We start from the raw sequence: 11,623 nt of genomic DNA on the forward strand, positions 1-11,623 counted from the left end.
ATACATAGTGCAAAGTAGTCAAAATGACTACCTCAGTAGTTCTACTGTTAAAAAAGTAATGCAATCGAGACAAGCCTTCCAATCCTTACTGGCTAATTTTTTATAGATTTTTACGGCTCCAGCTCCTCCATAATTGTGTCCCTCTAATCAGTGTGGTGGGGGTGGTGCTTGAGTGCTGACCACAGGAAACTACATTTCCCACAACCACCTGCTTCTTCTCCAGACTCCCTGCTCTCCCATATATACAGGTAACAGTAGCTACTCCTCTAACTGCTTTGTGATCTGCTAAAAGCCCCCAGGACAAAGCTGACAAGAGCAGACATGGTGCTGTGCATAGTTTCTAATATTATACCAATAAATATTGTACAATCCTTGTCTGTCCCTACAGCTCTAAGGCTGGGTTGTATAGCTTTTGCCACCACATTCAGTGGCTCCCTCGGGACTTATGTCCTAACCCCAGCAAAACAGGGTTCAGTCATATGAGCTGATGGGACCATTAACTATAATGATCCAGACGGAGTCACAATGGGCTCTGTTGTGGATTATTTTTGGCCAAACACTATTATTGAAGGCGGGCAGTACTACATTTTTCTGCCCGCCTCAACTAGGTGTATACGGCCAAAAATGATGCACAGCAGAGCACACTGTCACTCCATCTGCATTATTATAGACAATTGCCACAGACACTGGAATCCTGTTGTCTGGGGATCGGAGCAGGGCCGGACTGGGGCAAAAAAGCAGCCTTTGCACACAAACTCCCTATATTATTACACCCATCACCTCCGATCAGTGATTTATTTAGTTTTTACCTTGATCATGCCCCTCACCACTCTCGGAGTTATTTGAAAAGCCACATGTGAAGGACACAGTAGTACACATGATCAATCACAGCTCCATTTACATGGTGTCTTCAGAGCTGCGGTTCTCGGGAGCTATAGGGGTCCCAGGGCTCAGATCCACAGCAACCGGAAAGTCAATCCCTATCCAGAACATAAGTGATAACGTCCAAACTTGGGATAACCAAGTTTAACAACATATAAATACTGACAATCCCAAAATCACATAACTTTTCTCTGACAACAGGACAGCTGATATGTAATAATTCAGGTACTGATAATTACACCCAGTATACAGGACAGGAGACGTGGTACTATGCAGTGCATATATAAAGAATAATACACATACTGAGAATTAGGTGTACTTTACACGCTGCGACATCGCTACCGATATATCGTCGGGATCACGTCGTTAGTGACGCACATCCGGCGCCGGTAGCGACATCGCAGCGCATGACACAAATGAACGACGATCAACGATTGCAAAATCGTTCCAAAACAGTGATCGGGATGTTACGTCCCGCTCATCTCCGCCCCTCCACTTCTATTGGCCGGCCGCTTAGTGACGCTGCAGTGACATCGCTATGACGCCTAACGCATCTCCCCCTTGAGGGAGGGATTGTTCGGCGGTCACAGCGACGTCGCTGCACAGGTATGGGTGTGTGACGCTGCCGTAGCGATATTGTTCGCTACGGCAGTAAGCACCAAATGTCGCACGAGCGACGTGGGCGGGAGCTATTGCGTTCGACATCGCTAGCAATCGCTAGCGATGTCGCAGCGTGTAAAGCACCCCTTACACCAAGAATACAGAACAGGAGAAGTGGTACTGTAAAGTGTATATATACAGAATAATACACATACTGAGAATTACACCCAGAATACAGGACAGGAGACGTGGTACTGTGCAGTGTATATAAACAGAATAATACAGATACTGAGAATTACACCCAGAATACAGGACAGGAGACGTGGTACTGTGCAGTGTATATAAACAGAATAATACAGATACTGAAAATTACACCCACAATACAGGACAGGAGAAGTGGTACTGTGGAGTGTATATATACAGAACAATACAGATACGGAGCATTACACACAGTACACAATTTCACACTATATACTGTGTTAAAGAATATAGAATACAGTCAGGTATATACTACATAGTGTATAGATATACCAGCATTTATAATGTGGATTCCACAATAAATACATAGCACCCTTCTATATACTATATTATGCTGCATACATCACGTAAGATACACTAAGACTGTTGTATATACATCACATGGGAGACACCTGTATATACATCCCAAAGGGCACACTGGAAATGTTTTATACATAAAAAAAATTTCCATCTTGGGACTCACTTGTCACACTGCACTAGAAAGATACTGAAGTTACCAGCAATATAACTTCAGAGTGCAGTTAGCAGGTCAACCAGCAGAGGGCAGCAGTGTAGTCAACAAACCAAGTCAGCAGCAGGAAGTCAATATCATTCACCAAAGGAATAAGCAAAGAGAAGTCAGATGGTATGCCAGGGGTCAGAAGCGGGATTTCACATATGAAGCAGGAGGGAGAGACGGAGTCGAAGTCGCAAACAAAGCAAAGTCAGAAGCCGGGCAGACAGGTAAACGACTGGGGTTGGTGTACACGGGTCGGGACAGAGACAGACAAACGAAATAGGACAAATATTTAGACCGGGACAGGGAGTCAGGGAAGAGGAACAAATGAACGGAGTCGGGGAACAAGAGTCAGGACGAGGTAGCGAGGAGGCAGGACAGATTGGGTATTCACATGAGCCAAGAACGAGCGCTGCAGAGCCAAACTATTACTGGCACTGGATGACAGGTGTGGCGCCAGGACACAGTGTTCTGCAGCCGGGAATGAGGCTGCATGAAGTTAACCCCTTCATGCCCTGAACCCCGCACACATGACAGCACTGGCTCAGCAGTGACTGGGCCAGGCCTAAATTATGACATCACCCAGATCCCTGAGATTGGAGAAGATAAAGGGCAGTAGCACCATGCCCAGGTGCTAAGAGGAACAGACTCCTCTTTCTCACCTGTGGCTACTGGAAAGGAGGGCCTGCATGAATGCTGCCCACGTAATAAGATACTGTGACACTTATATGGGCCAGAAACAGACACAGTAACAACACTGTGTGCCTCAGCAGTGCCATGAGTGTGCAAGCATATAAGGGTGGGGTGCACAACACTTTTTGATCCAAGGGCCGCATTATCATACTGAACCAATCCCAAGGGGTGCAAAAGTTTTCAAAGGGGTACTTACATGAATACATCATCAGAACCAAGGTTTGAGTACTTGAGAAGGATTTAGACAGTTTCTGCTCCGAAAAAAATAAGTGTGAATACACACTAACTTAAAATGATTTTTTTAATCAGAAACTTGCCAAATCCTCCTTAATCTGAAATCTATATGTTATTAGGACTTTTAAGTTTTAACATGGCCATAAAGCACATTATAGATTTCTATACGTATACAAAATCAGAGCCACCATCAACACGAGTACAGTGTCAGAACCACCATCAGCGCAAGTGCAGCACCATAACCTCAGTTAGCACTAATACTGCACTAGGAACACCTTTGGTACATGACTGACTGCAGCACCAGAAACATTGTGAGTACATAAATGGAGTGCCAGAAACACCATCAGTACATGAATGGAGAACCAGAACCACAATCGGTACATGAATGAAGTGCTAGGAACAGAGTTGGTACATTTATGCAGTGCCAGAAACACCGGAGTACATGAATGCAGTGCTAGAAACACTGTCAGAATATAAATGCAGCTCCAGAACCATAATGCATACATGTATAAAGCACCAAGCTTAGTACAATGATGAATTGTAATGTCAGGTGAGCCCCATATACAATTGTATTGTATGACCCTACAAATCGAAGTATGTCCTTAACAATGATAAGAATATACTGGGAGTTGCTGTTATCAACCTTCATCAGACTGCAGGCCATACAGGACCCACAGTACTGATGAGATGCAGGCAGTATTACAAAAAAACATTTACAACCAAGTACCTTATAGGTGACATCTTCTCCGATTGGAGTCATTCTCATCTCTATTGTCTCCATGTAGTAGAGACGCCATGAAGAGATTTCATGCTCCAGACTTCCGTCTTCTCAATCTTCAGCAGCACATCCTGACATGGTGATCTTAAAAATAAAAGTATTATTATGCTGCCCCATAAGTAAATTTATCTCCAATGCTGCGCCCCTGAATAAATAATTGCTCCTCATTGTGCATCCTGCCCAAAATATTCTCTTCATACTGCCCCTCTGTATAATATCTCTACTCTGCCCCATTCCATAATATATCTTCCCACATACACAACCACACAACACCTCTCCAAAATATCCCCCCAAAATGCCCCTTTCAACATCTCCCCCATACTGCCTCTTTGTACAGTCTCCCCCATCCCATTGACCCTCACTACACTGTCCCTCCTTTTATAATCTCCCAAGATGTATTAAAGTGCCCCAATATATGCCCTCATGGTAACAGAATCATACCCTCCCTTTGGTCCCCACATCTAAAATGATTGCTTATTTTCAGTTCCTCCACAAAGTGGTTACCAGGGCCCAACATGTTCTTTGCCTCTGCGGCCCTGGAGCAGGCTGATGATGTGAGCATCGTACTGACATGAGCAGCGTGATGATGTCATCACACCACTGCACGGCGGCACCAGGGCTGACAAACCCTTCTACGATTCAGTATAGGTGCTGAAATGTTCAAATGTATTTGTGAGTAGTGCATACACGCTGCCGGTATACATATGTGTTTACCTCATGGCTCTTTCATTGGGAATTATTCTCATCAAATGTATTTGTGCCTGAGAGATTGGGTCTAAAGGGGAAGCTATTCTCCTTGCAGAAACTGACACACCATTTCAGCATGCCACTGGTGAGGAGACTTTAAGCCGCAATGCTCCTCTGGGAAATATGCAAATGATCTCTTCAGGGAGGAAGTAGACAAACTCTAGTGCAATCCTAAAAGTTAAAAGTGACCCTTTAACGAGCCTTGTCATATGACTTAGAATTTGTGCCAGATCAGAACCTCAATTTGCAGACAAAGTGTATCGGGATGGTTGTCCCTAGTCAGTGCAGCGTATGAGATCTGATCTGGCTGTATGAGAGGCTAAGACAGTGTCTAAAGGGGAAGTTATTCTCTTGCAGGGACTGACACACCATTCCAGCATACCAGTGAGGAGATTTTAAGTCGCAATGCTCCTCTGGGAAATATGCAAATTGTCTCTTCAATGAGGAAGCAGACGAACTCTAGTGCCACCTATTAGGGGTAGTAATCCTAAAAGTAAAAAGTGACCATTTAACGAGACTTGTCATACAACATAGGATTTATGCCAGAGTTTGTCTGAAAGATGAATGTACGGAGGTGGGGTCTTCCAAACAGCACCACGCGTGGTATGTTGTGAGGCTTAAAGGCCTGGTGGCCCACTTTGCAATTAGATACGGAGGCCCATCGGGCATTTGCATGTTTGGCAGATTTCCAATCCAGACCTGGTTTGGAAAAAAGCCCCTATGGAGCCACTGACGTTAAGGGCAAAAGCTATGTGAACCCAGCTGAATTCTTCTACTTTGTAATCCTCCATCCTTCAATTCTATATGTGTTCCACTACTCAGATAACCTTTTCTCAATCCCTATGTTTTCAAGGCACTGTATATCTCACCAGTAAGTCAAAAGCTCTGAAAGAATTTTACAAACTAGGTCATGTTGTATATCAAAATAATCATTAGACAATAACACCCAACAAATCCACTTTTTTTTTTTTTTTTTTAAACGTTCCTCTATGTGATTTAAAAATATGTTGAAAAAGGTTATACAGCAGAACAAAACATGTTTTATTGTGTTTTAAATGTTAGCACATACTAATAATGTTTCATTTTCCATGTTTGCCGATGTCCCCAGGTTCAGTGACCTCTTGCTGTCCTGGCAGCTCCACTTCCGTGTTTGCTTCAAGACAGGAGAGAGCGCCTCTGTCTCAGGAATAAGGAAACTTAATGGCTTAGAATATGAAATGAGCCAATCAGCCAGCCCCCTTCATACACATGACTGGTCAAGCTCAGACACAGGAAGCCCTCTTTTGTGTTGAATCTAAAAAGGAAGCCAAGAGCTGCCAAGACAGCAATAGCAGGCCAATGACCTGGACATTCACGCACATTTGAAAAGAATAGTATATTACTAAGTGCTATTATATAACAATTCAAACACAATAATTCATATGAAAAAAAACAAAACATTTCAACCCCCTTTAAACCAGGTTGTTGATGACTATTTGTGGTTTACAGGTTGCAAATCATGGCACACAGCATATCTGTGCCAAAATGCACAATGTTTCTCAGTACTCAACAGATTTGAATCATTCTGATAAAAGTGGTGTCCTTGCAGATTACCTCCTATTTAAAAGGAATCTGTCAGCAGGTGTTCAAAACCCAAACTATTTATATATACAAGATCAGAAATGCCTTTCCATAGCCAGTCCGTTCCTTTGCTACTGAGAAATCAACGTTTGAACTTGCTAATGAAGCTGTAGATCTGGAGCCTCTATCACTTTAGCTCTATTCGATGCCTAGTCCTGCCTCCTCATGCCTTACTATTACCTTTAGTGATGGGCGGACCCGAACTGTAAAAGTCCAGCTCCGCATGGATTCAAAAGAACCCGAGCAACGACTCTGGGCCAGCAATTCTCAGGGAACTTCAGGTAACAATCCGGAAGAAAAAAAATAAATAAAATATGAATAAAGAAAGTGCTTCACACTTACCGGTCTCTGCGTGGCTGTACACTGCTTCCAGGGCCGCCCATTATCTTCATGCATATGCACTACTTCCCCCGCCCAACGGCAGTCCCCGCGTCTCTGATTGGTTGCAGTCAGACAGAGCCCCACCCCTATGTGATAGCGTGTCTGACTGCTTTCTATCACACAAACGCTGTCTGCATCTAGATTTGTGTAAAAATAAATGAAAAAATTGGCATACAATCCTCCCATATTATGATACCCAGTCATGATACAGCATACAGCTACCGGCTGCAGCCTCCAGCCGTGTGTGTGTTATCTTGGCTGTGTATCAAAATAAGAAGAATTGAATGTGGCTTGTTTTTCCAATTTTGAAATAAATAATTTTAAAGAACGGCAACCCCCCCCCCCAATTTTGATATCCAGCCATGATAAAACTGACAGCTTGGAGCTGGTATTCTCAGGCTGGGGAGACCCATGGTTATTTGGACCCCCAGCCTAAAAAGATCAGCCCGCAGTCGCCCAGGATTGTCGCATATATTAACTGGGACAATTCCAGAACTTTACCTGGCTCATCCCGATTGCCCTGGTGCGGTGGCAATCGGGGTAATAAGGGGTTAATGACAGGTCACAGCTGCCATTAAGCCCTAGCTTAGTATTGGGAGGTATCTATGAGACCACTCTCATTACTAATCTGTAAGTGAAAAGAAATAAACCCAAACAAAGAAACAAAATTCAATACAATGAGAATACCGGCCCCTAGCTGTCGGCTTTATCATGGCTGGGTATCAAAATTGGGGAGACCACACACTGTTGTTTTTAATTATTTCTTTAAATAATTTTAAAAACCAGCCGCATACAGGTCGTCTAATTTTGATACACAGCCAAGATAAGCGCTGGAGGGCTGGAGGCTGTAGCCTGTAGCTGTATACTTTATCTGTACTGTGTATTATAATATGGGGGGACCCTACGCCAATTTTTTAATTTATTAATTTATTTTTACAACAATATAGATGCAGACAGCGTGTGTGATTGAAAACAGTCACACACTATCACACAGGCTGGGGGCGCTGTCTGACTGCAATTAATCAGAGGGGAAGCAGTGCATAGGCATGAAGATAATGAGTGGAAGTAGAGTGAGCGACCCTGGAAGCAGCCGCACTGAGACTGGTAAGTATGAAGCGCTTGCTCCAAACCCCCTATCCCTTCTACCAACATTTATAAGAACCTCATTTGGGTCCCCATAGACTGATATTGGGACTGGTGTCTGGCAAAACAGATATCCGGGATCAATATTGGACCGGAACCCTTTTTTTTTAAATTCGGTTGGACCCGCTGATCCTGGGTATCAGTGGGTCCGTCCATCATTAATTAGCCCCTATGTGTTAAGTCACATTGCATAGAGGCTGTCCTTCAAGCAGGAAGAGGGAATAGAGCTGGAGTGACAGAGGCTTTAGAGCTACAGTCTCACTTGCATATCAATTCAAATGCTGATTTCTAGGTAGGGAAGAGAATAGGTGCTGATCTGCAGTTCTCAGTGCCAGCCGCTACACATTGAGTGGAATTGTGCTGTTCACTTCTGATCAAGGTTTATTTCCACCACTGAAGCTAAACTGATCAACGAGAGTTCCAGGTCTTCAATATTATACGCCCAGATAACCAATTCTCATGTACTTGGTTGACTATGTATTCCACTATGGCTTTTATGTGTCTGGAAAATCTGTAGCAAATGGGCTGTGTATGTTCCCTTATGAAGCACTGCAAGATTTAATCTTATACAAATTTGTGACTGGCAAACAAACAATGTGAGATATCTCTCTTTCAATCAGAGTGCAAGGCAGTAAAAGCCATACAGCTATGCAGCATATTTCTACAATTTTTTCCAAGAACCTTCAGATTAGATGAACCACCATATTTGTGTATCAGAAAGAAATGGCGAAGCCCCAAAATACAATAGCAGGAGAGGCTTTTAGAATAACAACACAACCCAGTATTATTTTCGAGGCTGTGAGTCCCTCAGAAAGCTGCTTACACCGCCAATCCGCAGGACCAAGACGTTATCTATACTCTGCACTAGGGAAGCTGCCAGCTGTTTAATAAGTGTTGTTCAGAAGCGTTCTGGTAAAGGCTGCCCACTCTGATTATTAGGGCTGTCCCTGGGGGTGTTGTGGAGAAAAAAAATCTCACCACATTATATTTAACGCCCTATTGTAAGAATGTCTGATCCTTCTTTGTGTCTCATTTTAGCAGCAGGTGCATTCTGCATATAACATCCTTTATATACAGGGTATACGAGACCTAGTACATTGACACAATATCTTCCTGATCCTTACAAGGCAGCTAAAAAAAAGCAATAGTCCTGCAGTCAGACGCTGGTCTACTGAGATTGTGACACATGAAGAAATCCGCCCTTGTTAGGCCAGAAAAAACAACATCATATTTCTGTACAAACCTGTCCCTGCCTCTATGGATCTAACTATTGAACAATCATTATTGTGGTCATCATAACTGACAGAAGAACCTAAAGCCCTGTCATTTTAGGATTTGTGTTCCCTGACAATATTTTACAATCTTGACATATTATTGCTGTAATAGACAATATTGTATTGATGTCCTGTGTTTATCAAGCAATACACAGTGCAAATGACGGCTCTGGAACGAAAAAGACCCCAATCTAAGAGATTTTGATTTCCATAATTTATGCCCCAGGTCACATGATGTTTTTTTTTTATTATTATTTTTGCAGATAGGATTCTGATCCACACAACTGTTTAATCTCCAGAAAAAATATTCTCAAATCTGTCCAAAAAAAATCTGTTCTAATAAATGACACAATTGTAACATTTGTTATTATGATACATATCTAGAAAAATAAACAAACACTCAGAAATGTTTAGATACATTTGCTCCATGCACTGGCAGTATAAATACAATAACCCAGCATACATGTTTCACAGCAGATGATACTGTTCCCAGAGTCAATGACCCCCGGCCATTGGTACATGTCTGGACACCCATTGCATACCGCAGAAGAAATGGTGGATTTAAAGGGTCGCCCTTACCTTGTCTTCCCCCACTCATAGATGACAGGCTCAGCTGTCATTCAGGTCTCCTCCCAAAAACAGATATAAACCCTGTGTGGATGCAAGCGCTAGATCTCACCTTCTAAGAGACACTTAAAGGGCAACGTTCTCCAAGATCCAAATGTTCCTTGTTATTTTGCATCTAAATTCTCCTACACACCCCTCAGTGGTGACGCCTGTGACAGTAAGACGAGAGGAAGGAGGAGTTTTGCAGGGCTGTCCCTTTAAAGCCACAGCCAGAATAGCAATGTGCTAGGCTGCAGAGATGAGCTAACCAAAGCACTCAAAAATGCCAGGAGGACAAGGCACATTAACCCACTGTTTTCCTTGTTCAAATGATTTTTATTAGGTTTTGTAGTTAACAAATCTTGAAATCATGCGTTAGAAAAACCCGCTGTTTTCCAGACTTCATAAAATTCTGTCACGTTCATTCAACTGTATTTGTGAACAATTATTGTTTGTAATGTCATCTTTATTGTTTCTGGGTGAATCTCTATAGGAATCTTTATTCAGCTGGGTACACACATACATGCACACATACACACACACACACACATACACACACATACACACACACACTCACACACACACACACATACACACACATACACACACTCACACACACACACACATACACACACATACACATACACACATACACACACATACACACACACACACATACACACACATACACATACACACACACACACACAGACACACACACACACAGACATACAGACACACACACAGATATACACGCACGCACACAGACACACACACAGACATGCACACACACACAGACATGCACACACACAGACATGCACACACACAGACATGCACACACACAGACATGCACACACACAGACATGCACACATACACCTTGGTATAATATAAACCCAGGACACAAATGCTGCAAAGCAACTGCGCTAAGTACTCGAAGGAGGATAACGTCCAAAAGGCGAAAACAAGAGATAAAAACGACATGATCATGTAGGCTGGACTGGCTTTATTCTCATTTTCTCATAGAAAGATTGTGATTTCTTCATTTCTCCTATCGGAGAGAACTGTAAAAGAGCAACACTGATGAGACCTTTGTCCATTAAACGGGTTGTCCACTACTAGGACAACTTCTGATTCCACGTTTTCCCAGGTAAAATAAGCCTATACTTACCTCCCGTACCGGAGCCAGTGGTGCCATGGCGTGCATTTCTGGGGCTCATGTGACATTGTAACATCACGCGAGCCCAGGGTCCTATCAGCGCTGGCTATTATCTGCTGCCTTTGGACCAAACGAGTTAATCAACAGGAAGTGAACACTGCAGCTGCCCCCTCACTTCCTGTTGACAGCTCCTGTGTCCAAAGGCAGGAGATAGAAACCAGTGGTTATTGAACACGGGGCCCCGCGTGACGCCACAACATCACGTGAGCCCCTGGGAACATAAGTCAAGGCACCACTGGAACGGTGCTGGAATGACGCTGATAGTGGAGGTGAGAATAGTTTTTTTTATTTTACTTGGGGGAAACTATGAGAAATCCTAAGGGGTTGTTTTAGTAGTGGACAACCCCTTTAACAATATGATTAAGGACTTTGTTGGTTTTAAATTTGAAGTCTGAAACTCGTTAAGCGATCCTATATATTGATGTACCGTGTTTCCCCGAAAGTAAGACAGTGTCATACATTCTTTTTACCCCCAAAAGTCCCACTATGTCTTACTTTCGGGGTATTATACAAGGATAAGGCTGCACATCAAACTTAGATAATGGTATAATGCCTCAAGCATATGGAAAAATATTGGAAGATACAATGAAAAATGCTACTTGCTAACTTGACCATGTGAATAATGAATTGCATACCTGCCATGAATATTAGGAAAAAGGAGATATTTAGCAATCGCATTGATCAATGTAACTGA

General features: G+C 42.9%; 1 protein-coding gene across 3 annotated transcripts in view; it reads right to left on the minus strand.

Moving 5' to 3' along the window:
* The window catches only part of CSDC2 (cold shock domain containing C2), a 65,152-nt gene extending 55,251 nt beyond the window's left edge, over positions 1-9,901 (minus strand). Inside the window, exon 1 of one of the 3 annotated variants that reach the window (XM_075321870.1) lies at positions 9,786-9,901. The gene's annotated coding sequence lies outside the window, so the exon portion shown is untranslated. The other 2 variants (XM_075321871.1, XM_075321872.1) reach the window with 2 other exon arrangements.
* Positions 9,902-11,623: the final 1,722 nt, after the last annotated feature.

Source organism: Anomaloglossus baeobatrachus, chromosome 8 (assembly GCF_048569485.1).
Source record: "Anomaloglossus baeobatrachus isolate aAnoBae1 chromosome 8, aAnoBae1.hap1, whole genome shotgun sequence".
Classification (NCBI taxonomy): Eukaryota; Metazoa; Chordata; class Amphibia; order Anura; family Aromobatidae; genus Anomaloglossus; species Anomaloglossus baeobatrachus.